The sequence below is a fragment of the Ambystoma mexicanum genome, chromosome 7q (assembly GCF_040938575.1).
Source record: "Ambystoma mexicanum isolate Mex_15411 chromosome 7q, UKY_AmexF1_1, whole genome shotgun sequence".
Taxonomy (NCBI): domain Eukaryota; kingdom Metazoa; phylum Chordata; class Amphibia; order Caudata; family Ambystomatidae; genus Ambystoma; species Ambystoma mexicanum.
The window spans coordinates 975,482,268-975,509,255 of NC_090941.1; the positions used below are offsets into that span (position 1 = coordinate 975,482,268).

At 47.9% G+C, this 26,988-nt stretch overlaps 1 protein-coding gene across 1 annotated transcript in view; it reads right to left on the reverse strand.

Annotated features, from left to right (window-relative positions):
• Window positions 1-22,129, reverse strand: part of KLHL35 (kelch like family member 35) — a 240,147-nt gene extending 218,018 nt beyond the window's left edge. The window contains exon 1 of the mRNA XM_069640064.1: window positions 21,854-22,129. The gene's annotated coding sequence lies outside the window, so the exon portion shown is untranslated. The remainder of the gene's footprint in view (window positions 1-21,853) is intronic.
• Between the last annotated feature and the right edge of the window lie 4,859 nt (window positions 22,130-26,988).

Genomic DNA, 26,988 nt, shown 5'->3' on the forward strand with positions numbered 1-26,988 from the left:
ATCATTAAAGTGTGCTGAGTATTTTGAGAGAATGTGGCCTATGACAATATAGACCAGCTCTCACCTTCCTATTAACACGCTCCCAGGTGTGGTGGCGGGGGGAGGGGACCTTTGCTCTAGCCAGCTATCCGAGCTGGGAATGGACAAAAAAGGAAGTTGCCACACAATGAGACTGCCACCTAAAGGGCGCAGCAACTCTTGCCTTGCACTGAATGCTAAATTTAATCCACAGTCTGATGCTGGCTGCTAACTGTGTTTACCTTCCTTTTCGTTCTTTGTTTAATGAAGTTTTGACTGCACTATATACAGTTAGTGCTTTGCCAATTCTTATTATCACTATTCATGTGTTGTATTACTCTATAATTAACAAGCGTCATCTACAAGAATTGATTTTTTATTTGTTAATGATCTTGAGAATGTACCTGTTTTATAACTACATGGGTTTTAATATCCTTGTAACCCACGGTGGGTTTTTCTGTTGTATGGTTTTATGAGTCACCACTATTCTAATAAACAAAAGAACTGCATGGCTGGGCAGATGGGCTGAATTCCTCATCCCCCTGGCTCATGCTGGTGGCATTTTCAGAGAATCTGGCTGCATAGTCCTCTTGAGGAAGCTGGCTTCTCAGGAAACATGTCCAGCTCTTTTGATGATGTCACTGCGGGCAGGAGGGGCAAGAAGGTACATTTCCATGACAGTGAGTCTGACCTTTGAGAGACAGAAGGTCAGGCTTGTATTTTCTGGACCTGGTGTTATAGGTGTGTTCCGCAAAGAGTGTTAAAGGCCCCCCTGTGTTTTCTGTCCGTGATGGTCAGCTCCCAGGTTAGGGGCTTACCTCCAAAATGGGCTTAACCCTCAAACACTGTGCAAAGCCTAAAAGCTGTGTGCATTTCAAAGCTCCTTTCCAGATTACACACACATTGGTGTGCTCTCACACAAACTCACTGTGGATGCCTGTGACGCATATCTACCTACCACACCACATTGCCATTCAAAAGAATCACCCCAGATACCGCTCAACATTGCCTCACCTGGGAGACGTACCTGCCCATCTCAGGCCGCACAATGTCCCACCAGACAGCACAACTAAATAGCACAGCAAACTTGACCCGCTTTTCCTGCTCCCTCTAGCCCAGTGGTCTTCAAAGCGCCCCCCACCATGGGGCCAGAAGGATGTCCAGGGGTGGGGGGCAGGGGACTGACTCTTTAAAAACCGATTAAGATGACTGTTTTTAATATCAAATTTAAGCAGATGTTCTACCACTTAAATTGTCTGTTAAAAGCAGTCACCTTAGTCCTTTGTAAGGATCCTGCCCCCCCACCTCCTGGACATACTTTGGCTTCCTAGTGGGGGCCAACCCTGAGTCGGCAGGGTGGGGGTGGAGAGTGGGCAGAAACAATATGTTTACCTAAGGGGGATCGGTGTGGGAAAAAAAATGAATACCAAAGCGAGTCGGCCCACGAGGAACCAGCAACAACCCAACTCACAGGGATTCAAGTCTAACGGAATCAGAAGTACCTGAATCAGGATACAGATCACACTAACCCTACCCGTCCATCCTGTTTAAAGATCCACTAGAGCGCCTGGGGACCAATTCCGTTGGTGACAGTGCGCTATAAAAGTACCTTTAACATAACAGCTCGCCTCTAACCCATTCATTCTCTTGCAGGACCCGAAGCGCTGAGAGACTGTGAAAATGTCAGACGCTGCACTTTGTAACACCCAATAATGTAACAGCACATGGGATGAAGGGAGAGGACGAATGAAGGAAGATGAAAGGAGGAAGATGGATGAGCAATTATGGGCAGTGCCGCAGGGCCGCCCAAGTCGAGGCAGGGTAACTGCTGTTACCATCTGGCAAGCCAGGGAGAGGGGCAGCCCCAACCCCCAAGCCTGCTCCTCTCCCTCCACGGACACTGAGACATGCAGTCTCTGCCACACAAAGCAAGGGAAGGGTGAGGTGTGAACAATAACCTCACCCTTCCACCAAGCAACAAGGTGCTAAGCACCTAGGAGAAGCAACAGTCAGGCAGGGCGCAGGTTCAAAGACCTGCCCCCCTCAGGGGGCCAGACAGTCGGCTACACCGGCCAGGGGGCTGGACTACAGCCCCCCACTATGCACATCAAAGACCCAGGGCTCCCCTGGGTCTTATAAATAAGAGCAGCAAGCTCTAAGAAAACACAATCTGTTTGTGGACCCTGAACGGGGACCCAAACAAACAGGAGGTTCGCTGTTCACTCAGCATCCTCCAATCTTTGCTTCTTTAGCAAACTTCAAAAGTTCACTGCATCTGAAGCATCTTTTTTCCCTTTGAACATTGTCACTGTACTTAACAAAGCATTTCTTTCATGGGCAAGTGAGCGGTAAAATTAGAAAATCAAAGGAGTCTCCAGGGACGTGCGCGTACACAGAGCAGGACGCCAGGCCAGCCCGAGAAGTGGAGAAAAAACAAACAAGGCAGCCCGGCACAAGTGGCGTGTCAATTTCACAGTTTCTAGGCTAAAGAATCATGGCTCCCAAATGAAAGCACAGGAACCCTCAACCCCCCGCCCCGCAGAAGCCCAAATCACCTCCCTGCTAGCAGCAATTGAGGCATCTGAACATTATGGCTGGGCCTGGGTCAGAGAAAACATGTATGGTCTACCAAAAGAGGGGGTGCCCATGCCACCCGGACAGGAGGACGACCCAACACCACCAAAGAAAAGGAAGTCAACAGAAGGCATGGAAAAAGGCAACAAAAAACTGTCAAAATTATGTGAGAACATGAGTGAAATGCAACAATTCTTGCTTGAAATTAGGGCTAAACAACTACTGCCCCCAGGCGGGACCGGGCCTACAAGCCCCATCATACCATTAGAACCCAACATCATTGTGAACCCCCCACCCGCAACAACTCCAACATCACCAGCCCCAGCAACACCACTGCCCCACGTGCCAACAGCACCAGCACCAGCTGCCACAGGTTCGCATACGCCAACAGCAGCAACACCAGACCCGACAGGTGCACTAAAAGCATGGGCAATACCCAATGCAAACACACCGGGGAAAACAGGGGCAAGCAACAACAACTCATCAGATATGGTAATGATTAGCAGTGCCCAATTAGACCTAAAGTTGAAATCCTTCTAGACAGAAATACTGAATAGATACAAAAGATGCCTAGCATGGAACATTGACAATACAATCAAAGAAGCCATATGGGCTAAAGAGTTCATTGAAATCTTTTCACTTATAGAAGCCCAACGTAAAGGGAGAGATGCTTTTAGGGATCCCAAAAAGATAGATGAGAAAGCCATAGCCAGAAACACCCAGGTAGAGCAGAATTGGGACAACTGGCTGCAATCCTTTGCCATCCTGGCAACTATATATGAGGAAAAATTCCCCGTGGATGGCAAAAAACTATGGGCAAACATGGACAAAATCAGAGAAGTAAACATGGCTCAAAAGGGAAAAACCTGGTTAGCATATGATATTAGATTCAGGAGGAACATGTCAGAGAGGCCAGCCATAGAATAGGACGAGGTGCAGAATGACTTACATATGCTAAATGCCGAGCCTTCATCAGAGGAAGAGGCCACCCAAGCAACACCCAAAAATAACAAAAATTCACAGGGCCCCAGATTTTCAGACAATGAAAAACACAAAAAGGGGGAACAGCCCTTTCGGAAGAATCAGCCATGGGCGGCTAAGTCTAATGCCCACAGTGTAACGCTCACCTGATTCCCGCAGAGGCGCCGGTCTTGACTGGGTGAAATCCGTATCTTCAAAGGTGATGTGTAACACACGGTTGGCTCTTTGGGCTGGACCTCTGTGCACTGTATGTCTGATTCGAAGAGTAAGATGTCTGCAGATAGAAAATATGGGATTAATGAACTGGGGTTATTGGGTGCCTCTCTCCTCTTCCCTTTCTCTTCTCCTGTAGAACCCCAAAGGTTAACGCCCTCACCTTAGGTAAGTGAACGCCGAGCTCTCCATCTGCCTCGGGGCAGGGTGCCGTAACCAGTTTCTTCACTGGATAAGGGTGCAGGCCTCTTGACCTCAGAGGACTGCTGTCCGTCGTTAACGACACGAACGGTAAGTTCTGGGCACTTCAAATGTCTTAAAAGGCTTTTGTAATGCTATCTCTTGTTTTGCAGGGTTCCGGCGATGGCGGATGGCGGGCTGATGAGAGTTGAGGATCGAACCCGCGTGAGGAATAGAAGCGCCTGGAAGCACGTAAGTAAGCGCTTGTAGCCTGCTTCACGATGCGCACTAACTGTCCCTTTTATCTTGCAGGTACAAGTTCGGAGCTTTAGAGAAGCTGAAGGGTGCTGGAATACCCACTGGATTCGGTGTGGGAAGGAGTAATGGCACGTGAGTAATAAAGTTGCCCAATGTCTTTAAACGCACCTTCTTTTGTCTTTCAGATGCGGGATGCAGCGCCGAAGGCCTCCGCAGCGTGCGAAGAGCTGGTAAGCTCTTGTCTTTCAGATGCCGGAATGCAGTGTGAAGACCTCCGGAGCATGCGAAGAGTAGGTAAGCCTTTGTCTTTCAGATGCCGGAATGCAGCGCGAGGCGTTGGTGACAGCCGATGGACCAGGTAAGAGATGCGCTGCCACTGAAGACCGTAGTGCTAACCTGTTCTTTCTTTGTCTTTACAGGTGCTGCTGAAGACTGGATTCCAGGATGGTAAGCCTTTGTTCCCTTAGGCCCAGGATCAGAACCAGAAGACACGATGAGCGTTCTGCTGCAGAGAATGCAGAATAACGCAAAGCAAGATTCATCCATCGGGTGTGGTTTAAATAGCCTCCTGTAGTGCTTAGGTGTCTCCTTCCACAGCCACGCCTGGGTAAGAAAAGAGTTCCTGCTTTCCAGAAGAGTTCCAGTGTTCTGAACCTAGGGAGTGGCTCCTGCCCCACCCAACAGGAAAAGTAGTCCCAAACAGAAGAGGATCAGGGGTTCAACTGGCAGGTAAGTAAGCAGCATGGTCTGCTGCAGGTAAGTCCACCCAAGCATTATGAGCCCGGCGCTTCCAGCGCTGGGACTGGGCATCTTTATGAGCCTGGTGCCAGTGGCCCCAGGACAGGGTCCAAAAGGTCCCAATTGGGACTGGCTGGCACTCGGAACCGGGGTTATGGGTCTGCTTCCAAGGGAGTCGGGCAAGTCCTGATCTTTTGGAAGCAGAGATCATGACAGCACCCCCCCTCAAGGCCCCTCCCAAACCGGGCTTCTCCGGGGGTTTGGGCTTGTTAGGAAATGTTCGATGAAATCTTTTGATTAGACGAGGCGCGTGGACATATTCAGCAGGTTCCCATGATCTTTCTTGGGGACCGTAGCCTTTCCAGTCAATCAGGTAAAATAGTTTAGATTTGGAGATCTTGGAATCCAGGATGCTTTTGACTTCAAACTCGAGTTCTCCATCAACTAGAATAGGTTTTGGAGATGTAGTTAGTCGGGTTTGAGGTTGCACGGGTTTTAATAGAGAGACGTGGAAGACCGGATGTATCTTCATGTGAGGGGGCAAGTCCAACTTGACCGCTACTGGATTTACTATGGTAGTGATGGAATAGGGACCAAGGTATCTTGGGTTGAATGTGCGTGGTCCTTTTAGAGGTAGATATTTGGTGGATAACCAGACTTGATCTCCTACTTGATATTGGGGGGCTTCCTTCCGATGTTGGTCTGCTCCTTTCTTGTATTGTTCTTTAGCCCTTTGAAGGTGAGAAACGGCTTCCTTAAAGGCTTGGGTGATTGTAGAATGCAGGTGGTCTACTGCTGGTGTTCCAAGATCTTGGAGTGGATCCAACTCTGAGGTTCGAGGGTGACTACGGTATAAAAGAAAAAACGGGGTCTTCCCAGTTCCCGAGTGGACAGAGTTATTGTAGGCATATTCGGCTATCCAAAGGATATCTTTCCAAGTTTTTTCAGTTTGTTGTAGCATGCAGCGCAAATACTGTTCCAGAGTTTGATTGGTCCTCTCGGTTTGTCCGTCGGTTTGAGGGTGGTGGCTGGTCGAAAGTCTCACATCAATTTGAGCCGACCGACAGCAACTTCGCCAAAAATGAGAAATAAATTGACTACCTCGATCCGAAATTAGAACTGAAGGAAAACCGTGCAGTCGGACGATGTTTTCGAGAAATTCTCGGGCCAGAGTTGCTGCTGTTGGTAAGCCTTTGAGTGGAATGAAATGCGCCACCTTGGAGAATAGGTCCACGATTACTAGGATCGTATTGTATCCGGAGCATGGAGGTAGATCGGTGATGAAGTCCATAGAAAGCGTATGCCAAGGGCGAGGCGGGATGTCAATAGGGCGTAAGAGGCCGGCTGGTTTTTCCTTTTGACTCTTGTTTTGGGCGCATACTCCACAGGACATTATAAAGTCTCTGATATCTTTTTTCCAAGACGGCCACCAGAAGTAGGTCTTGGTCATACCGGGATGTCCTTCCATTAAAGAATCGTGATAACAAGAGATTACCTTTTTCTGTAAATCTGTGCTGGGCAGGTATAACCGTTCTTGGAAATATAATAGGTTGTCCTTCACCGTAAAGTCCTTTCCCTGCAGATGCCAATTCTGTATGTCTGCTGGAGTTACCAGTAGCCTGGTTTTATCCTTAACTTCCTCTATGGATTGTGTGGCGATTACACCTAGAATTCTTTGTTCGGGAATGATAGGTACAGGTTTAGGATTGATCAAATGTTCTTCCACTCCCATCTGAGAAAGGGCATCAGCTTTACCGTTTTTTGTACCAGGTCGATAGGTAATTATGAAGTCAAACTCGGCAAAGAATAGTGCCCAACGGAGTTGCCTAGAGGATTGAGCTTTTGCGGTTTTCAAATATTGCAGGTTACGGTGATCTGTAATCACAGTAACGGTGTGTCGGGCCCCCAGAAGATAATGCATCCAAGCCTGAAAGGCGGACTTGATAGCTAGAAGTTCCTTATCAGTAATAGTGTAATTGATTTCAGGAGGCGAGAATTTGCGGGACCAAAATGCCACGGGATGCAACTGATTGGTTACTGGGTCCTTTTGTGATAGAACTGCCCCCATGGCAAGGCTCGAAGCATCAGTTTCAACGATGTAGGGGAGTTCTGGGCGAGGATGTTTTAAGATCCGTGCAGAGATAAATCTAGTCTTCAAATTCTGGAAAGCTTGTTCCGCCTCGGTAGACCATTCAAAACGTTTGTTTTTCTTTAACAAGGCGGTGATGGGCTGGACTATTCGAGAGAATTCGGGGATAAACCTGCGGTAAAAGTTAGCGAAGCCTAACATGCTTTGAACACCTTTTACGGAGGATGGCGATGGCCATTTGAGAATTGCATCGACCTTCTTTGAATCCATACGCACTCCGCTAGGTGATAATATGAATCCCAAGAATTCAACTTCAGTCACGTTGAAAACACATTTTTCCAACTTAGCGAAAAGTTTGTGTTGACGCAATCTCTCGAGGACCATTTTCACGTGTTTCCGATGTTCAATTTCCGATGAAGAATAAACGAGGATGTCGTCAATGTAAACAACAACACACACATCTATGAGCTCTCTGAGGACATCGTTCATAAAATATTGAAAGGTGGCCGGGGAATTGCAAAGTCCGAAGGGCATGACCTGATATTCAAATAGCCCATACTTGGTGCGGAAGGCCGTCTTCCATTCATCGCCCTCTTTTACTCGTACCAAGTGGTAGGCTCCTCTAAGATCCAGCTTTGTATATATGCATGATTTTCTGACTTGGTCCAGGAGTTCAGGGATCAAAGGTAACGGATATCTATTCTTAACGGTGATCTGGTTCAGGGCGCGATAATCTATACAAGTTCTAAGGTCCCCTTCTTTTTTTGGAACGAAGAACAAAGCTGAGGAAGCAGGGGACTTGGAAGGACGAATAAACCCATTCGCTAGGTATTGATCCAGGTATTGTCGGAGGTGAAGATTCTCAGGCTTGGTGAGGGCATAAATTCTACTACAAGGAGGAGTAGATCCAGGTATCAGGTCTATCTGGCAGTCATAAGACCTATGAGGAGGTAGAGAGTTAGCCTTATCCTTCCGGAAAACATCTTGGAATTCTAGGTATTCAGGAGGTAACTGGGGAGCCTCCGAGGAAATTGCTGCCAGTGCAACACCAGGTCGAGGGTGACAAGTATAGACACATTCTGGAAACTGAACCGTTCTTGCTCGCCAATCGATCTGAGGATTGTGCTTCTCTAACCAAGGAATTCCTAGAATAATCTGGAACTGAGGGGCCTTGATCACATCGAACACGATCTTCTCATGGTGTCCATCTTGACTTACTAGCGTCACTTCTTGGGTAGTATGCGTTACTGGTCCGGAGGCTATCTCCGTACCATCCACCGTAGTAATGGCGTCCTTTACAGCCTTTGGACAAAGAGTCAGATTCATCCTCAAAACCATTTCATGATCCACATAATTGCCGATGGCACCGGTGTCGACGTAAGCTTCAATCGCATGTAATCGATCCGGATGTTCAGGGCTAATGAGGACCATAGGTATCACGAAATGCGAGGTCACGGAACTGGTTTTAACGCTCGGCAAGAGGACCTCTATTCTTGTCGGGCGAGGTCGTTTCCCTGCTCAGAGTTTGTGACCCTGGTAACTGCAGCTCCTACTGCCTTCTTGGCTGGTTTCACCGGACAGTCTCGAAGAAAGTGCCCCGAGTTTCCGCAATAGAGGCATAATTGCAGCTGTTTTCTCCTTTCCCGCTCCTTTTGTGTTAGTGGTCCTTTCAGGCCCCCTATTTGCATGGGTTCCCCGGAGTCTACTCCTTTGGTAGGAGTTGGTGGTTTGGAAAATACTCGAGCATCAAACTTGGAACGATCGGCCTTCCTGTTCTGCAGTCTGTGGTCAATTTGAACGACTAAGTCAATATAGTCCGAACAGTCTTGCGGGGGATTCACTACTTGGGCTAACACATCTTTGAGCTCTCCACATAGACCTCTATAAAACAGCGTAATCCTTTTGTCCTTAGGCCATCGAGTTTCCACTATCAGTCTGTTGAAAGACGCAATATAAGCCAAAAGGTCTTGATTACCCTGTCGCAATGAAAGGAGCTCATTGTCCAAGGCCTGCCCCTGTGAATGTCTTGCAAACAGTTTTTCCATACTGAGCTGAAAAGCTTGAAAATCATGGAGAACCGGATCATCTTGATTAACTAGAGGGATCGACCAGTCTGCCGCATTGCCACTAAGGTACGAAAGCACGAAAGCTACCTTAGCTTGATCAGTTGGAAAGGCTGCTGGCCGGCATAAGAAGTGCAACCGGCACTGATTAATAAATACTGCAAACCTCTTTCGGTCACCAGAAAATCGTTCGGGCGGAGCCAGAGGTACAGTCCCAGGTAGGTTGATCTGCACTGGGTTCGTAGAGGATGTTGAAGGAAGATTTGCCCCTGATGCGGGTAACAGAGTTTGTCCGGCTTGTGACTGTAGCAATTGTCTAGCGAGATCGTCTGTTCGCTCCTTGGAAATAATCAGTTCCCTTCTTAGAGCATTCGTTTCCTGACGGGCTGCATGCACTTCTGCTCTTAGTTCCCCAAGTAACTGGGCTAGCTGGTCGGTATCCGAGGTTTCCATAGCGCCTGGGTGGGAGTTTTGCGGTAGTCTTTGCGTTCTGTAACGCTCACCTGATTCCCGCAGAGGCGCCGGTCTTGACTGGGTGAATGCCGTATCTTCAAAGGTGATGTGTAACACACGGTTGGCTCTTTGGGCTGGACCTCTGTGCACTGTATGTCAGACTCGAAGAGTAAGATGTCTGCAGATAGAAAATATGGGATTAATGAACTGGGGTTATTGGGTGTCTCTCTCCTCTTCCCTTTCTCTTCTCCTGTAGAACCCCAAAGGTTAACGCCCTCACCTTAGGTAAGTGAACGCCGAGCTCTCCATCTGCCTCGGGGCAGGGTGCCGTAACCAGTTTCTTCACTGGATAAGGGTGCAGGCCTCTTGACCTCAGAGGACTGCTGTCCGTCGTTAACTGCACGAATGGTAAGTTCTGGGCACTTCAAATGTCTTAAAAGTCTTTTGTAATGCTATCTCTTGTTTTGCAGGGTTCCGGCGATGGCGGATGGCGGGCTGATGAGAGTTGAGGATCGAACCCGCGTGAGGAATAGAAGCGCCTGGAAGCACGTAAGTAAGCGCTTGTAGCCTGCTTCAGGATGCACACTAACTGTCCCTTTTATCTTGCAGGTACAAGTTCGGAGCTTTAGAGAAGCTGAAGGGTGCTGGAATACCCACTGGATTCGGCGTGGGAAGGAGTAATGGCACGTGAGTAATAAAGTTGCCCAATGTCTTTAAACGCACCTTCTTTTGTCTTTCAGATGCGGGATGCAGCGCCGAAGGCCTCCGGAGCGTGCGAAGAGCTGGTAAGCTCTTGTCTTTCAGATGCCGGAATGCAGTGTGAAGATCTCCGGAGCATGCGAAGAGTAGGTAAGCCTTTGTCTTTCAGATGCCGGAATGCAGCGCAAGGCGTTGGTGACAGCCGATGGACCAGGTAAGAGATGCGCTGCCACTGAAGACCGTAGTGCTAACCTGTTCTTTCTTTGTCTTTACAGGTGCTGCTGAAGACTGGATTCCAGGATGGTAAGCCTTTGTTCCCTTAGGCCCAGGATCAGAAGCAGAAGACACGATGAGCGTTCTGCTGCAGAGAATGCAGAATAACGCAAAGCAAGATTCATCCATCGGGTGTGGTTTAAATAGCCTCCTGTAGTGCTTAGGTGTCTCCTTCCACAGCCACGCCTAGGCAAGAAAAGAGTTCCTGCTTTCCAGAAGAGTTCCAGTGTTCTGAACCTAGGGAGTGGCTCCTGCCCCACCCAACAGGAAAAGTAGTCCCAAACAGAAGAGGATCAGGGGTTCAACTGGCAGGTAAGTAAGCAGCATGGTCTGCTGCAGGTAAGTCCACCCAAGCATTATGAGCCCGGCGCTTCCAGCGCTGGGACTGGGCATCTTTATGAGCCTGGTGCCACTGGCGCCAGGACAGGGTCCAAAAGGTCCCAATTGGGACTGGCTGGCACTCGGAACCGGGGTTATGGGTCTGCTTCCAAGGGAGTCGGGCAAGTCCTGATCTTTTGGAAGCAGAGATCATGACACACAGGAAGAACAAAAACCACTCTCCCAAAGCCAACATCCCATGCAGGAATTTTGGAAAAAACCTGTGCACCTGGGGGAAGGAATGCTGGTATAAACACACTTGCACAAACTGCAATGGTGACCATGCAGCAAGCAATTGCACCAGACTTCCAGCCAAAAATGCAAAATATTAGCACCAACCCCGCCCCGCCAACCCCACTGTTAGAACCAGGCAGTACCCCCATCAATCCAAACAATTTTAGAGAAGCACTCATGAATTACCTAGACAGAGAAACCAGCGAGGCAATCCAGCAAGGTTTCACCAAGGGTTTCATCATCCGGCGAACATCTAGGAGCCCGTTCCGATCTGGATATCGCCACACACATGAAAGCGAGAGAAGGAGTTTAGGTGCCCCACTGCGTATGCGCCCTGTTAGTGACCTATGCTTTTTGTACCTGATTGCTAAAATCGAATTTAGGTGCCCCACTGCCTATGCACCCTGCTAGTGACCTATGCTTTTTGTACCTGATTACTAAAATCAAATTTAGGTGCCCCACTGCCTATGCACCCTGCTAGTGACCTATGCTTTTTGTGCCTGATTGCTAAAATCGAATTTAGGTGCCCCACTGCGTATGCGCCCTGTTAGTGACCTATGCTTTTTGTACCTGATTGCTAAAATCGAATTTAGGTGCCCCACTGCCTATGCACCCTGCTAGTGACCTATGCTTTTTGTACCTGATTGCTAAAATCGAATTTAGGTGCCCCACTGCCTATGCACCCTGCTAGTTACCAATGCTTTTTGTGCCTGATTGTTAAAATCGAATTTAGGTGCCCCATTGCCTATGCACCCTGCTAGTGACCTATGCTTTTTGTGCCTGATTGGTAAAATCGAATTTATGTGCCCCATTGCCTATGCACCCTGCTAGTGACCTATGCTTTTTGTGCCTGATTGCTAAAATCGAATTTAGGTGCCCCATTGCCTATGCACCCTGCCAGCGACACAGGCGTTATCTGCCTGCACTGGACTATTGTACCCAGCCCATGTGCATACATAGCTCATCGAACCATATCTCTGACTACTCAGCCCCCACCAATATAATGCTGGCGCTCCTTACCATTATCATGTTCCCTTATTGTATAGTCCCTAATGCTACACCTTGCACAAGAGGTCATTTCATCAAGGTTGGCGAAGGACTAGCTAGAGCAGGCTGTCCACGCCACTTCCCCATCCCCTGCCCCACCCCCTTCCTCCCCACACACCCCCCTTTCCCCATACCATGTCCTCAGTCCCACATTACACCCACCACCATCAAAAATGTAGCAACCTCAGACCTCCCATGTCTCAGTCCCAACCCGTCCTTATACAATCACACCATACCTATCAGCATTAATGGTACGACCACACCCATCCTGGGTATTGAAAGACTCAATAGACTCATGTCTAGAACTAAAATGTCCCCACTAGCTACCCCACTTACCACCACACCCAATACCCCGACCAAACTAAACACCACGCCCATTAATCTCCAACAAAAACGTCTCCACAACGCACCACTCAAACACCTAACCAATAACAAAACCATGGACTCTTCCATCACTTTAGACAACACACCACCCCCTGCCCCTACCTCCACCCTCAAAAGTGCACTCATCAATGCCCGTTCACTAGGTGCCCATGCCATAGACATCCATGACCTTATTGAGGACCAACACCTTGACATGCTGGTGGTCACTGAAACCTGGCTTCACCCAGCAGCAGGACCATCTCTAGCCCTTGCCATTCCCCCAGGATTCAGTATCTTTAGAACAGACAGGACAAATACCCAAGGAGGTGGAGTTGCCATAATAGCCAAAACCACTCTGGAAATTAGAGCTAGCCCAATAGAACAGATACAAGGTTATGAACTCCTTCTAGTGAAGTACACCTCCAACCCCAAAACCACTACTAATTTACTAGTGGTATACAGATCACCCAACAAAAATACCCACCCTGACTTGGACATACTGCTACTCCTAACGCCCCTCATCAAACCTAAAACTAAATGCATAGTCCTCGGTGACTTTAACCTAGGATACAATGACCCCCTGGACTCTGAAGCATCTACATTCTATATAGCCATGTCAGAAAGGCAATTCGTACAACTGATAGATAAACCCACCCACTCAAAGGGAAGAACCCTAGTCTGGCTTCTCACTCTCAACTCTCTAATAACCATTGACTCCATCCTCCCAGTCAATTGGTCAGACCACTATATAATTAATTTCACCATAGACAATGCCAGTACAGAGCACATCACCCCTAAAAAACCAGAAACATTTGAAACTAGAAATATCAAAAAACTCTCCCCCAACAAACTCACGCCAGCCCTGAGTGCTGCCCTTGCCCTTACGGTTCCAGGCACCAACAACCCCTCCTATCTAGCAGAACAATACCAACAATGCCTTACCCAAACTATTGACCTACTTGCTCCCATCACCACTAAAACCCGTAGACCTGACAAACGCTCCTGTTTTTGGTTTAATGAGGAACTTGTAGCCTTAAGACGCATAAAAAGATCACTCGAACACCTCCACAAGAAAAACAATACCCCAGAATTGGCACTAGCTTTCGCTGAAGCCAACAAAACATATAAATCAGCAATAATCACCCAAAAAGCCAATGCCTTCAACATCCGCATCACTAATGCGTCCTCCGACAGCAAAGAATTGTTTACCATCCTTAGAGAGCTCGAAAACCCCTGTCAAACTTCAGCTCCTTCTAACGCTAGCAAAGACGGGTGCACCACCATACAAAACGCACTCTCATCTAAAATCTCCTACTGCAAAATAAAATCGATAATAAAAAAACCCTCCTAGCCGACAAAATGCCACCCACCATATCAACAACCATACCAAATGCCACTATTGGCCCCCCATTTCAATTTACACCAGTGTCTAACAAAGACGTATTTGACACCATAATGAAACTCAAAGCTTCCAACTGTAAAGAAGACCAATTCCCCTCCCATCTAGTGAAACTCTGTGCCCCCACTCTCACACCCATAATCACCGAATTCATCAATGCCTCTTTCCTCACAAACACAGTCCCCACCAGTATCAAAAAAGCCTGGGTGACACCACTCCTAAAAAAAACATCCCTGGACCCATCAATACCCACTAATTACCGACCTATTACAACGGTCCCACTTCTCCTAAAAATAATTGACAAAATAGCCTATTGCCAAATTCAGAACCATTTGGAACAACATCAACTACTAGGAGACCGTCAGTCAGGATTCCGTCCCAACCATAGTACAGAGACAGCCCTCCTTGATCTGAAGATCCAAATGGATGCACTAAAGAAGCAGGTAAACTCTGTCCGCTGATTCTCCTGGACCTCTCAGCGGCCTTCGATCTGGTTGACCATGACAAACTCTGCAACTCTCTAGCAAACAATTTCAACCTAGCTCAGAGCGCTACCAACTGGATCAAATCATTCTTGGCTCATAGGACTTTGGCAAAGAATCAGCAGACCCAGTGTCTGTCCCAGCAAGTGTGCCGCAAGGCTCTTGCCTATCCCCCACCCTGTATAATTCCTATACTAAGCTATTATATGCAGCATTGGATGCCATGGGTGTCATCTATACTAACTTCGCCGATGACACCCAAATCCTCATTCCTCTCTCAGGCAATCATGATCAAGACTCCCTCCTGGTTAACCAAATCTACTCACTCATCCAAAACTGGATGGCTAATAACAGCCTCTGTTTCAATGACGACAAAATGGAGCTCCTCATACTAGGCTCCTCCAGCAAAATCAACACCCTTGAGCCTGCTTTCAAATCATTCACCATTGATGAAACCACAATCCCTGTTCTTAAAAAAGTCTAGACCCTTGGCGTCTACTTAGACGCAAGACTATCCATGTCTAAACAAGTAAACACATTAGCCTCGTCCACTTCCTACACCTCCAAACTCATCTCCCTCAGTCGTAAATTCCTCTCAGCCAAAAACTGTGTTACTCTAGCCAGAGCACTCATACTGTCTAAGCTAGACTATTGTAATATCCTCTTCCTGGGCACTTCCAAAGCCAACATAGCCAAACTCCAACTCATGCAGAACAAAGCCCTCAGAGCAGCTTTAGGCATCAAAAAATCTGAACATATCTCTAACACCAGAAGAGACCACCACTGGCTCCCCATCCAAGCCAGAATTCTATTTAAAACCCTGAGCATCACCCACAAATGCAGGGCTAACAAAGCTCCCAAATACCTCAACAACACAGTCACGATGAAGTCCCAGACTAGACTTCTCAGGTCCAACAAAAACGCATACCTTGAAACCCCCAGATACAAAAGAGAGAAAGCAGGGGGCAGTAGCTTCAAAACAGTGGCACCTAGACACTGGAACGTGCTACCTACCCACATTATGAACGAAACCTCCTTCCCTAAATTCAAAAGCATCCTGAAGACTTGGCTCTTCAATAAGTTCTAACTGAACTAGAGCACTAATCCGCTCCAATTAACTGTACATATCTGACTGCTTCGCATATTATTGTATATTATTGTATATTATTGACTGTTTTGCATATTATTGTATATTATTGACCGCTTTTCCTGTGTGCTTTTGTGTACTTTCTAAGATTGCATTCTCCCATTGTCTGTAACTACGCCGTGTTACCCCGGGTCTGGGCGTATAACAAATGTAATAAAATAAAATAAAATAAATCCCTTTCAAGGGTACAGGGACACAGAATTGCCCAAAAAACCTGAAGTCTGCCAGGGACAACCCACAAATGGTGAATAGCAAAATCAAGAAGGAATTGCTTCTAGGCAGGATTGCAGGCCCCGGGACTCCATGCCTTTCAGGGATTACATAATATCCCCTTAGTATTGGTCCCTAAAAAAGAACCTGGGAAAATGAGGCTAATTCATCACCTGTCCTACTCTAAAGGCCAATCACTGAACGACGGCATCCTGCACACGGAATCTGCGGTATCCTACACAAACTTCCAAGAGGCGTTAAGACTCATACAGGAATGTGGTGGGAACGCCCTGATGGCCAAACTGGACATCGAATCTGCTTTCAGATTACTGCCAGTCCACCCAGACTCTCAGCAATGGCTAGGTTTCACGTTCAAAAACAAATTCTATGTCGACAGATGCCTCCCCATGGGATGTGCAGTATCCTGAGCCCCATTTGAGCAGTTCAGCTCTTTTTTCCAATGGGCATTCCAAAACCAGAGACCAGGGGCCAAAGTAGTACACTACCTCGATGATTTCATGGTGATGGGACCAGCAAAATCCAAAGAATGCAGTAGAGCCCTGACCAGGTTAGAAAGGATGGCCACACAGTGGGGCTCCCCCTGGCAACAGAAAAAACGACCAAACCAGCCACCAACATAATCTTTCTGGGTATTGAGATAGACTCTGCAGGGGGTTTATGCAGAATCCCAAAAACAAAGATTGCAGAACTCCTGGAAAACCTACAAGGCCTAACAACAAAAGACAAGGGCACGGTAAAAGAAACCCAGTCACTGGCGGGAAGTCTCAACTTTGCAGCCAAAATCATCCCTCGGGGGAGGGTATTCTCCAGAAGTCTAGAACTAAAAATCAAATCATACACCAAACCCCACCTACACATCCAGCTAGGCACAGAGGTGAAACAATATCTGGAAATTTGGGGTAATTGCCTCAGAAACTTCAATGGGACCTCACTTTGGCGCAAGCCATTGAATACATGGACTAAAAGGGTCCTTTTCACTGATGCAGCCGGGAGCAGGGGTTTTGGAGCCATACTAGACTCAAAATGGGTGGCAGGACACTGGCCTAAATCATGGCAATTTGCAGGGTGGACAAAAAACATCACCCTCCTAGAAATATTTCCCATTTGGCTAACCGTACACATCTGGGGCAGACAGCTAGCTAACACCGAACTCTTGGTCTGCTGTGACAACATGGCCGTAGTAGGCTCCATAAACAGAAGATCTACCGAATGCCATTTAGTGCTGAAAGTCCTACGAGCCATTACAGCAGTCACACTACAAGAAAACATTGTGGTCAAAGCAAAGCAAATATCTGGAGCGGATAATATTATTGAAGATGCTTTATCTCACTTTCAGTGGCCAAGATTCCGGGAGCTAGCACCACACGCTCGAGAACAGATGACGGCAATACCAGCGGAATGCGGGTCAATAATGGGAATCCAAGAATAACGGCATCAACACCAGCGCCAGAGAGCCCAGGCTGGGATGCCCAACAAGAACCAAGCACCTCAAAAACAGGTGCCAACAACACACTGCCCACAGAGAGCACAAACCCCGGCTCAGGGTTCCTAACGGAGATGGCAGGAAAAGCATTAGCAAGTACCACTGCAGCTCAGTACAGTAAGTGCTTACAAACAGTATTTAAAGCCACAGGTTTAAACCATGCAGAATTAATAACGATTAAAGACATAGAAATATTTTTAAAATGGGCGCATGAGCAGGGTTTTAAGAGAGATTGGGCAAAAAGACACCTAGTAGCAATTTCATATTTTTCAAAAATACAGGGAGACTGAGATCCCACCCAGAATATCCTTATCTCCTATGCCATGAAAGGCGGGGGCAGAATAGAGGGACCTCAGGTAGACACCCGCCGCCCCCTAGATTTCAGCAAGCTCATAAAGATAGCGGACCAGCTGGAGGCCATATGCTTGCATCCATATGAGATCATACTATTCAAAACAGCATTTTTTCTGGCCTACTTCAAGGCTTCCCGTGTAGGAGAACTCATCGCCTCTAGCACCAAAGCCAACAACAGGTTAGGCATCATGGAGGCCAGGGTCAGACAGGACAGCGTCAGCATAGACAACCAACAGTCCAAAACGGGAGCCAAAAGAACCATCAACATGTGTTGCATTGATGATGCAACAAACTGCCCGGTGTGCATCTCCAACCTTTATTACGCACAAAGGCCCAGAGTGGGGGGGAGGTTTTTAATCCACAAGGATGCCTTGGCACTAAGCCGCTACCAATTTAAAGGGGTGTTGATGAAAGCAATCAGCAAAGCGGGATGGGATCCCAAGGAGTTTGGCACCCACTCCTTTAGAATTGGGACCGCCACCTCAGCATGGTAAGGAGGCCTGGCACCACAACAGCTAAAAAACATAGGGGGATGGAAGTCAGATTGCTACAAAAGATACATCACATCACAGCTAATATACCCACCGCCCTCCCTCTTTCTCTCCACCCCTCCAGAATCAACAGACGGGGGGAAGACCCCACTCCGATCAGCATGGATAGTCGGACACTCATTCATCTTCAGGACAGGCCGATGGCAGAAGAAACCAAAGAGGGCCCACCTTTCAGGAACACCGTTGTTTCCTGGTGGGGATAAAGAGGCCTCGTTGGGCCGACATCCATGGTATGCTAGCAGAGCTGGTCGCATACAGAGACCCGCCACAATTCCTGATAGTACACCTAGGGGACAACGACCTGGTGACAACAGGAAGGAGAAAACTATTCCAGGAAATTTGCTCCTCTTTAGCTGGCATTTCACACAACTGGGGGGACACAGAAATATACTTCTCGGCCATCCTACCCAGAAAAAAATGGCAGAGGGCCATCTGTTACAAATCAGTAGACATTTCCAGAAGGAAACTTAACAGGGGGTTAGAGAAATTCTGTGTAGCAAGAGGCCTGGCCTTCATAAAACATCCGGCCTTTACTTTGGGTGACCCAGACCTTTTTCTCAAAGACGGCACCCACCTATAAACCAGGGCATGGAACATTTCTTTCGAGAAATTTCAGCAACCCTAGCCTCCAAGGGTTGCCAATAAGAGAAACTTTTGGGGATACACGGTCAGCCGGCAACCTGCCCGTGTGTGGCCGAACGGGCCAGAGGGGGTAACCTCAAGACCCGGTGCCCAAAAGTATGATATTCATATGATATGTGATTATTGTTATTCCCATAACCATATCTGCACAATAAAATCCTATGGCCTTTTATTGCCAACACTTGACAAACTTTTGTTCGGCCAATATAAGTTGCATGCATATAGGTTCAGCAGTTATGGCCTTGCAGCGAAATTCTAAATTTAATCCACAGTCTGATGCTGGCTGCTAACTGTGTTTACCTTCCTTTTCGCTCTTTGTTTAATGAGGTTTTAACTGCACTATATACAGTTAGTGCTTTGCCAATTCTTATTATCACTATTCACGTGTTGTATTACTCTATAATTAACGAACGTCATCTACAAGAATTGTTTTTTTATTTGTTAATGATCTTGAGAGTATGCCTGTTTTATTACTACATGGGTTTTAATATCCTTGTAACCCACGGTGGGTTTTTCTGTTTTATGGTTTTATGAGTCACCACTATTCTAATAAACAAAAGAACTGCAGGGCTGGGCAGATGGGCTGAATTCCTCATCCCCTTGGCTCATGCTGGTGGCATTTTCAGAGAAGCTGGCTGCATAGTCCTCTTGAGGAAGCTGGCTTCTCAGGAAACATCTCCAGCTCTTTTGATGATGTCACTGCGGGCAGGAGGGGCAAGAAGGTACATTTCCATGACAGTGTGTCTGACCTTTAAGAGACAGAAGGTCAGGCTTGTGTTTTCTGGACCTGGTGTTATAGGTGTGGTCCGCAAAGAGTGTTAAAGTCCCCCCCCCTGTGTTTTCTGTCCGTGATGGTCAGCTCCCAGGTTAGGGGCTTACCTCCAAAATGGGCTTAACCCTCAAACACTGTCTTAACCCTCAAACACTGTGCAAAGCCTAAAAAGCTGTGTTCATCTCAAAGCTCCTTTCCACATTACACACACATTGGTGTGCCCTCACACAAACTCACTGTGGATGCCTGTGACGCACATCTACCTACCACACCACATCGCCATTCAAAAGAATCACCCCAGATACCCCTCAGCATTGCCTCACCTGGAAGACGTACCTGCCCACCTCAGGGCGCACAAAGGCCAAGTCCCACCAGACAGCACAGCTGAATAGCACAGCAAACTTGACCGGCTCTTCCTGCTCCCTCTAGCCCAGTGGTCTTCAAAGTCCCCCCCTTCCAGCCCCCCGAGTGGAGCCAGGAGGATGTCCAGGGGCGGGGGGCAGGGGAACTGCCTCTTTAAAAACCGATTAAGACGACTGTTTATAAAATCAAATTCAAGCAGATGTTCTACTGCTTAAATGTTCTGTTAAAAACAGTCACCTTGTAAATATAACAGATATGACTGTGCCTTTTACGAAAATGTTGGTGAGGGAGGGTCCCCCGTCCCCCCCCCCTTTTTATTTATTTTTTTTTCTTTCTTTCATCTTTCTCTTTTTCCCTTTTTTCCTCTTCCTGTTTGTGTTGTCTTTTGTACTTGTATATGTGTATTTGTTGTATGTTCCTTGAATTCATTGGATATAGTTATTATGCTAGAATGTGCAAAATATGATATTTACAATGTACTGTAATTTTGATTATTACTGCTTAGTTTGAGACGTTGTGTACTTTTTATGAAAATGTTGTTGTTCATTGGAAACTTAATAAAATGTTTCTGGAAAAAAAAAACAGTCACCTTAGTCCTTTGTTAAGGATTTTGGGTCCCCCCTGGACATAGTTTGGCTTCCTAGTGGGGGCCAACCCCGAGTCGGCAGGGTGGAGGGAAGGGTGGGCAGAAACAATATGTTTCCTTAAGGGGGATAGGTGTGAAAAAATGAATACCACTACTCATCTCTAACCCATTCATTCTCTTGCAGGACCTGAAGCGCCGAGAGATCGTGAAAATATCAGAAACTGCGCTTTATAACACCCAGTAATGTAACAGCACATGGAGTGAAGGGAGAGGACGAGGACGAATGAAGGAAGATGAAAGGAGGAAGATGGATGAGCAATTACGGAGGATGGAGAACAGGCAGGGACAGCAAGGGAGGGAGGTGCAGCAGAAGCGGGGCCGTAGGGGTGCACACAGCTGGCAGCGTGCTGGGTCTTCTCGACCGCACTGCTGTTAGCTGATGGGCTGCCCGGATACAAACAGAGCACGATTGGCTGGGTTACCTGGACAGGAGTAGTATTGAATTAAAAATGCGGGCAAGTATGTTCTGCACAGAAGATGGTCTCTACCTGTACCCTTAGGAGCCCCCACCCTCAAAGAATTGGAGCAATATGTTCGACCACGTAAGGCTTTTGTGTAAAAGGTGCTGGGAGAAACGGAGAATGGCCGCTGCTGAAGGGGTTCCTGGCCAAGGCAATACATTACAAGGGGAGTTAGGGGGGGCGGTCTAGATTACAACCCTGGACATTTAGTCCCACACCCCAAGCTAGTCATGCGGTGCTAAAACAGGTGTGAGTTTCGCTTCGGCTAACCTAACTCAAGGGTCCTCAATTCAACGACCACCTAAGAACGAAAATGCAGTGCCGGCACTGATAGGATTCGAAACTCTTGGGCGCATATTTCCCTCAAGCCTCTGCAGAGGGCGCGCAACTCACTGAGCTATATTTCCAGGGAAATTGACTGTATAGTGACACGGGTGGGGTGGAGATATTGGAAGCTAGTCCAGAATCCCCACCGCCAGCCCTCTTACAGCTTTTCTACGGCTGTGTCTAACACTGAGCACATGTACACTTGGACGGTACATACAAAGTGCTGTGTCTCTCTCACACACACACACACACACACACACACACGTGCGCGCGCATCACAATAACAACGTGCTCTTTTGCTTTCAAGCAATTCCCTAAACATTTGAAATGCAAGATGTTTTACAACACACACAGACATGAGATGCACCGGCGCACATACAATAGGCTTTTAAGGATAAGAGAGACACCTCTCCAAAGCCAGTGGCGGACGTTACCTTGCGCCCGGGTCAGTCTCCCGTCCGGGCGGGGGGGCTGCTCTCGGCCTGCCTCTGCGCGGATGCCAGCCCTTTGTGTGGGATGCCGGTGACGGCGCACAGGACCCTGGATGACAAAAGCCTGCCCTGCTCCAGTGACAGGCAGCCGAGGTCTGCTTTTGTTCCCAGGCTGCAGGAGGGAGCCTCGGGGGACATGGCCTCAGCTGTCAGCCGCAGCTTGGCAGGGAGGAGTCTGACAGCAGCCCCACCCTCGAAGTCCGGGGTCTGCTTCTGCTGCCTTCCTCCCAGACTGTGCCCCGGGGCCAGGAGCGCGAGGTAGCAGACACCTCACCTTAGGCTTAGAGAGAGGGGCCATCTGGAGCCGCGGCGCAGCGTGAACCATTCGCGTCTCTTTAAAACCTGTGCGACTAAAAATTACACCTGCGAAAAGTACAAAACCACGCGGGTGACGAAACCGGCCTAGGCCCGCTTCATGCAGGATTTCAACTTGGTTTCTGATACATTGATCATAGCGTCCAGCACGCCTCGAGCTACCTCTAAGCACGTTGTGGCACACATAGAAGTTGCATTCTGGCAGGGCATGGAGTGATATAACCGAGAAAGCCTCCCACCCACGACTATGCTGGACTTTGAATTATTTCAGTGGGTGTTTTTGTTTGCACAAAACAGGCTTCATCGTATTTGATGAAAGGGCAACTATATTTGCAATATACGAATACTTTCCAATAAGAATCTCGACATCTCTGCAAGCAGGACATTAACCCACTGAGTTATCACACTAGCCACAAAACAAATAATACTTATGGTACCTGCGAGTTTTTCTCTGCAAGCAGGACATTAACCCACTGATTTATCACACTAGCCACACAACAAATGATACTTATGGTGCCTGCGAGTTTTTCTCTACAAGCAGCACATTAACCCACTGAGTTATCACACTAGCCACAAAACAAATAATACTTATGTTACCTGTTAATTTTATTCCCCAATGCCAGAGTGTTTTGAAATTAAAATAGTTACCTTCCGCTGCCAGGCCACAGGGCATTGTCTAGGCCAGAAGTCTACAACCTTTGGCTCTCCAGATGTTTTGGACTACAACTACCACCTGCTCTAACCATCATAGTGAATGGAGAGGGATCATGGGAGTTGAAGTCCAAAACATCTGGAGAGCCAAAGTTTGCAGATCCCTGGTCTAGGTTGTACATTTTGGCGTCAGAGCTTCTTCTCCGCATGCAGATATAGATTGATGTATGAAAAGAGGGGAAGTTTAATGTTCAAATTAAAAATTGATATTTCAAGCGCTGGATTGGGTTCGAAAATAGAACGTGTGCGCTTATGACCACGATTTTCAATTCAGATAGTTGTCTTGCAGCGTTCACCCTTCTACAAAGCCCACCTAACCTAGAGCTTCGGACATGTAATAGCAAAGAAATTGTTTGGATATGGTGACTCGCTCACTGCCTTCTTAAATAATCCTAAATGATATCCTGAGTGCCCTGAGGACGACCTCTGGGTCGAAACACGTGTCGTCTGATCACACCAGGCTTAAATTGAGACTTTGGGATGACTCCCATTGAACATTTCAATTTATTTCCTTCATGACATCATCTAGGATTATTCAAGAAGGCAGTGGGCGAGTCACCAAAAACCAACCAAATTCTTTGCTATTTCAAACGCTGGGTTTAAGTTTGCAATTACTGTGACATATACCTGAGTGTGACATACCACATAATGACATCATTGAGTGGAACTGTGATGTCAAATCTAAGGAAAATCTATTTACTTGTTTAGTGGTTCATATATGGTCTTGTGTGTATAGAGACCTAAGCCACACCTCGCTATTGACGCCCAGTGCTGGAAATGGGAATATGTATTGGGGGAACCCCCACCTCTCATTCACGCAGGAGGGCAGCGGAGGGGGTCAGATTGACAGTGGTGTGAACTGGACTGGGGGCGCAGCTCAGTGTTAAATGGTGTGCGTGCCCTGAAGATAGGATGCTGGCTGCATAAAAACCAAGTGCATTTTGGGGACATCAGAATGACCACAAATGTATCAGGCATGTCAGTGCCAGTATTTCAAACATGCATTCCTTCTGAGCATGCAATGCACACTGGGTAGGATGCTCATTTCCTCTACCAGAAAAGTCACCCTGACAGTAAAATGGGTGCAAGGCATGAGGCATATATACAGCTTTGGACAGTTCAAACTTGGATTTGAGGAGGGTGCAGTTGTGTGTTAAATATTGGTTAAAATGCTACTCCTCCAGTGGATGGCACGCAGTACAAAAAGTGCCTGAAGGTTAGCTGGATGCATGTCTACAAAGGTGAAAGCTGGGAGAGAAGAGAGGGGACCTTTGGGTGTCATGCTGATAGGTTAGTGAAGCATCTGGGGGTGGAGGCGCTACGGATCGTGGAGAATGGCGACAGACTGCTGTTTCCCACATGGATATTGAACGAACCACAGATCTGCTTGGAATTAGCGATGGTAGTGGTGAAAATGAAGGGTGATAGAGGGGAAGTCAAAAAAAGTGTGCTTGGGTATGTAAGGGGTAAAGAAGTGCACAAGTGTATACTGATGGATCGAGGGTCCTGACGTGCACAAAATAGGCATGGCCTACTATTTTAAGGATGAGGAGTTTAAAATGGGGAGGCTATCAGATACCGTTTCCATATACACGGCAGAGTTGATGGCAGTGGTTAGAGCTATGGAGAAACAGCTGTGGTATTTGTGAACTCGCTGAGTGCATTACAAGCTATAAAGGAAGGGAACAGTGATAGAAAAGATATAGTGCTGCATATAGACAGCGACTGAAGAAATGCACAGTGGAAGGGATGGGGACTGAGTTGGCATGGATCCCCAGTCATTGAGCCCTGTTTTGGGCTCTGTTCCTGTTTCCCTCCCTCCTCCCGCCCCCCTACACACCTGGCAGGGGCCCAGCCCTGCAGCACCTTCATCGAGCACACTTTACATCTGTGCCTCGAAGGTGAGTCTAGTGCTTTTCCAAGCCTCTAGTTGCTTTAAAAATGTAATTTGCCATTTTTAGAATTCACCACGCTCTCCTGTGCCTTGGTTTCAGGGCTTTGAACCCTGTTTTGCGCTCTGTTCCTGTTTCCCTCCCTCCTCCCGCCCCCCCTAAACACCTGACTGGCCTCCCAGTCCGGTATTGTATGGCAGGGGCCCAGCCCTGCAGCACCTTCATCGAGCACACTTTACATCTGTGCCTCGAAGGTGAGTGTAGTGCTTTTCCAAGCCTCTAGTTGCTTTAAAAATGTAATTTGCCATTTTTAGAATTCACCACGCTCTCCTGTGCCTTGGTTTCAGGGCTTTGAACCCTGTTTTGGGCTCTGTTCCTGGTTCTCCCCTCCTCCCAGCACCCCTCGACCCCTGGTTGTCCTTCCAATCCGGTACTGAATGGCAGGGGTCCAGCCCTGCGGAACCTTCATCGAGCACACTTTACATCTGTGCCTCGAAGGTGAGTATAATGCTTTTCCAGGCCTCTAGTTGCTTTAAAAAATGTAATTTGCCTTTTTTTAGAATTCGCCACGCTCTCCTGTGCCTTGGTTTCAGGGCTTTAAACCCTGTTTTGGGCTCTGTTCCGTTTCCCTCCCTCCCCCCTCCACCCCTGATTGGCCTCCCAGTCCGGTATTGTATGGCAGGGGCCCAGCCCTGCAGCACCTTCGTCGAGCACACTTGACATCTGTGCCTCGAAGGTGATTCTAGTGCTTTTCCAGGTCTCTAGGTGCTTTAAAAATGTAATTTGCCATTTTTAGATTTCACTGCGCTCTCCTGTGCCTTGGTTTCAGGGTTTTGAACTCTGTTTTGGCCTCTGTTCCTGTTTCCTGGTCCCCCCCCCCCTCCTCCCAGTACCCCTTAACCCCTGATTGGCCTCCCAATCCGGTATTGTATGGCAGGGGACCAGGCCTGCAGCACCTTCATCGGGCACACTTTACATCTCTGCCTCGAAGGTGAGTCTAGTGCTTTTCCCAGTCTCCACTTGCTTTTAAAAGGTAATTTGCCATTTTTAGAATTCACCACACTCTCATATGCCTTGGTTTCAGGGCTCTGAACCCTGTTTGGGCTCTGTTCCTGTTTCCTGGTCCCCCCTCCTCCCAGCACCCCTTGGCCCCTGGTTGGCCTCCAATCCGGTATTGAATGGCAGGGATCCAGCCCTGCAGCACCTTAATCAAGCGCACTTTACATCTGTACCTCGAAGGTGAGTCTAGTGCTTTTTCAGGCCTCTAGTTGCTTTAAAAATGTAATTCGTCATTTTTAGAATTCACCATGCTCTCCTGTGCCTTGGTTTCAGGGTTTTGGACCTTGTTTTTAGGCTCTCTTCCTGTTTCCTGGTTCCCCCCTTCCTCCCAGCACCCCTCAAACCCTGATTGGGCTCCCAATCCGGCCTCCCAAGCTCGCCATTTCCATCCAGGCTTGATCAGGTGACTGTGGCATGTTACTGCCCCCCCCCCCCGAGGATTTGACCAGTACTTTTGCAGCCTTTCTTGTGCCCCCAGGCCCTTGCGTTCTCGTTCCCCCAGTGCTCCTCCCACTCTCACTTCCTCCTTCCTCCCGCCTCTCAGTCCGCCCCTACCCTAATTGGTCCACCCTTCGCCTTCACCAACCCTCCCAGGGCAGCCCTCTGCCTGGCAGCCCCTGCAGTGAAGGGCCCAGAGGCAAAGTGCGACTCCAACAGAGCCGGCTCCAGAAAGTGTCAGCAGGTGTCCTCAGGGGTAGCCAGTGAAGCCAGCGACAAGCCGTCAACTAGCAGCAACCAAAAGTAAGTGTGGCATGGGTGGGGAGTAGAGCAATTACTTTACTCTGGAAAACCCTACCACTCAACTCAGAATTGTGAATGTTAACAGTGCCGAAGTCAGGTAGAATTGTGAACATTAGCCAGCGCCAGAACCAGACAGGATTGTGAATGTTAGCAACACCATACCTAGTTAGAATTGTGAGCATTAGCCTTCGCCGGACCCAGACAGGATTTTGAATGTTATCAGAGCCGCACTTGGTTTATAATTGTGAACATTAGCTTGCCCCAAACCCATACTAGATTGTGAATGTTATCAATGCCGCACTTAGCTAGAATTGTGAACATTAGCCAGCGCCGGACCGTGACAGGATTGTGAATGTTAGC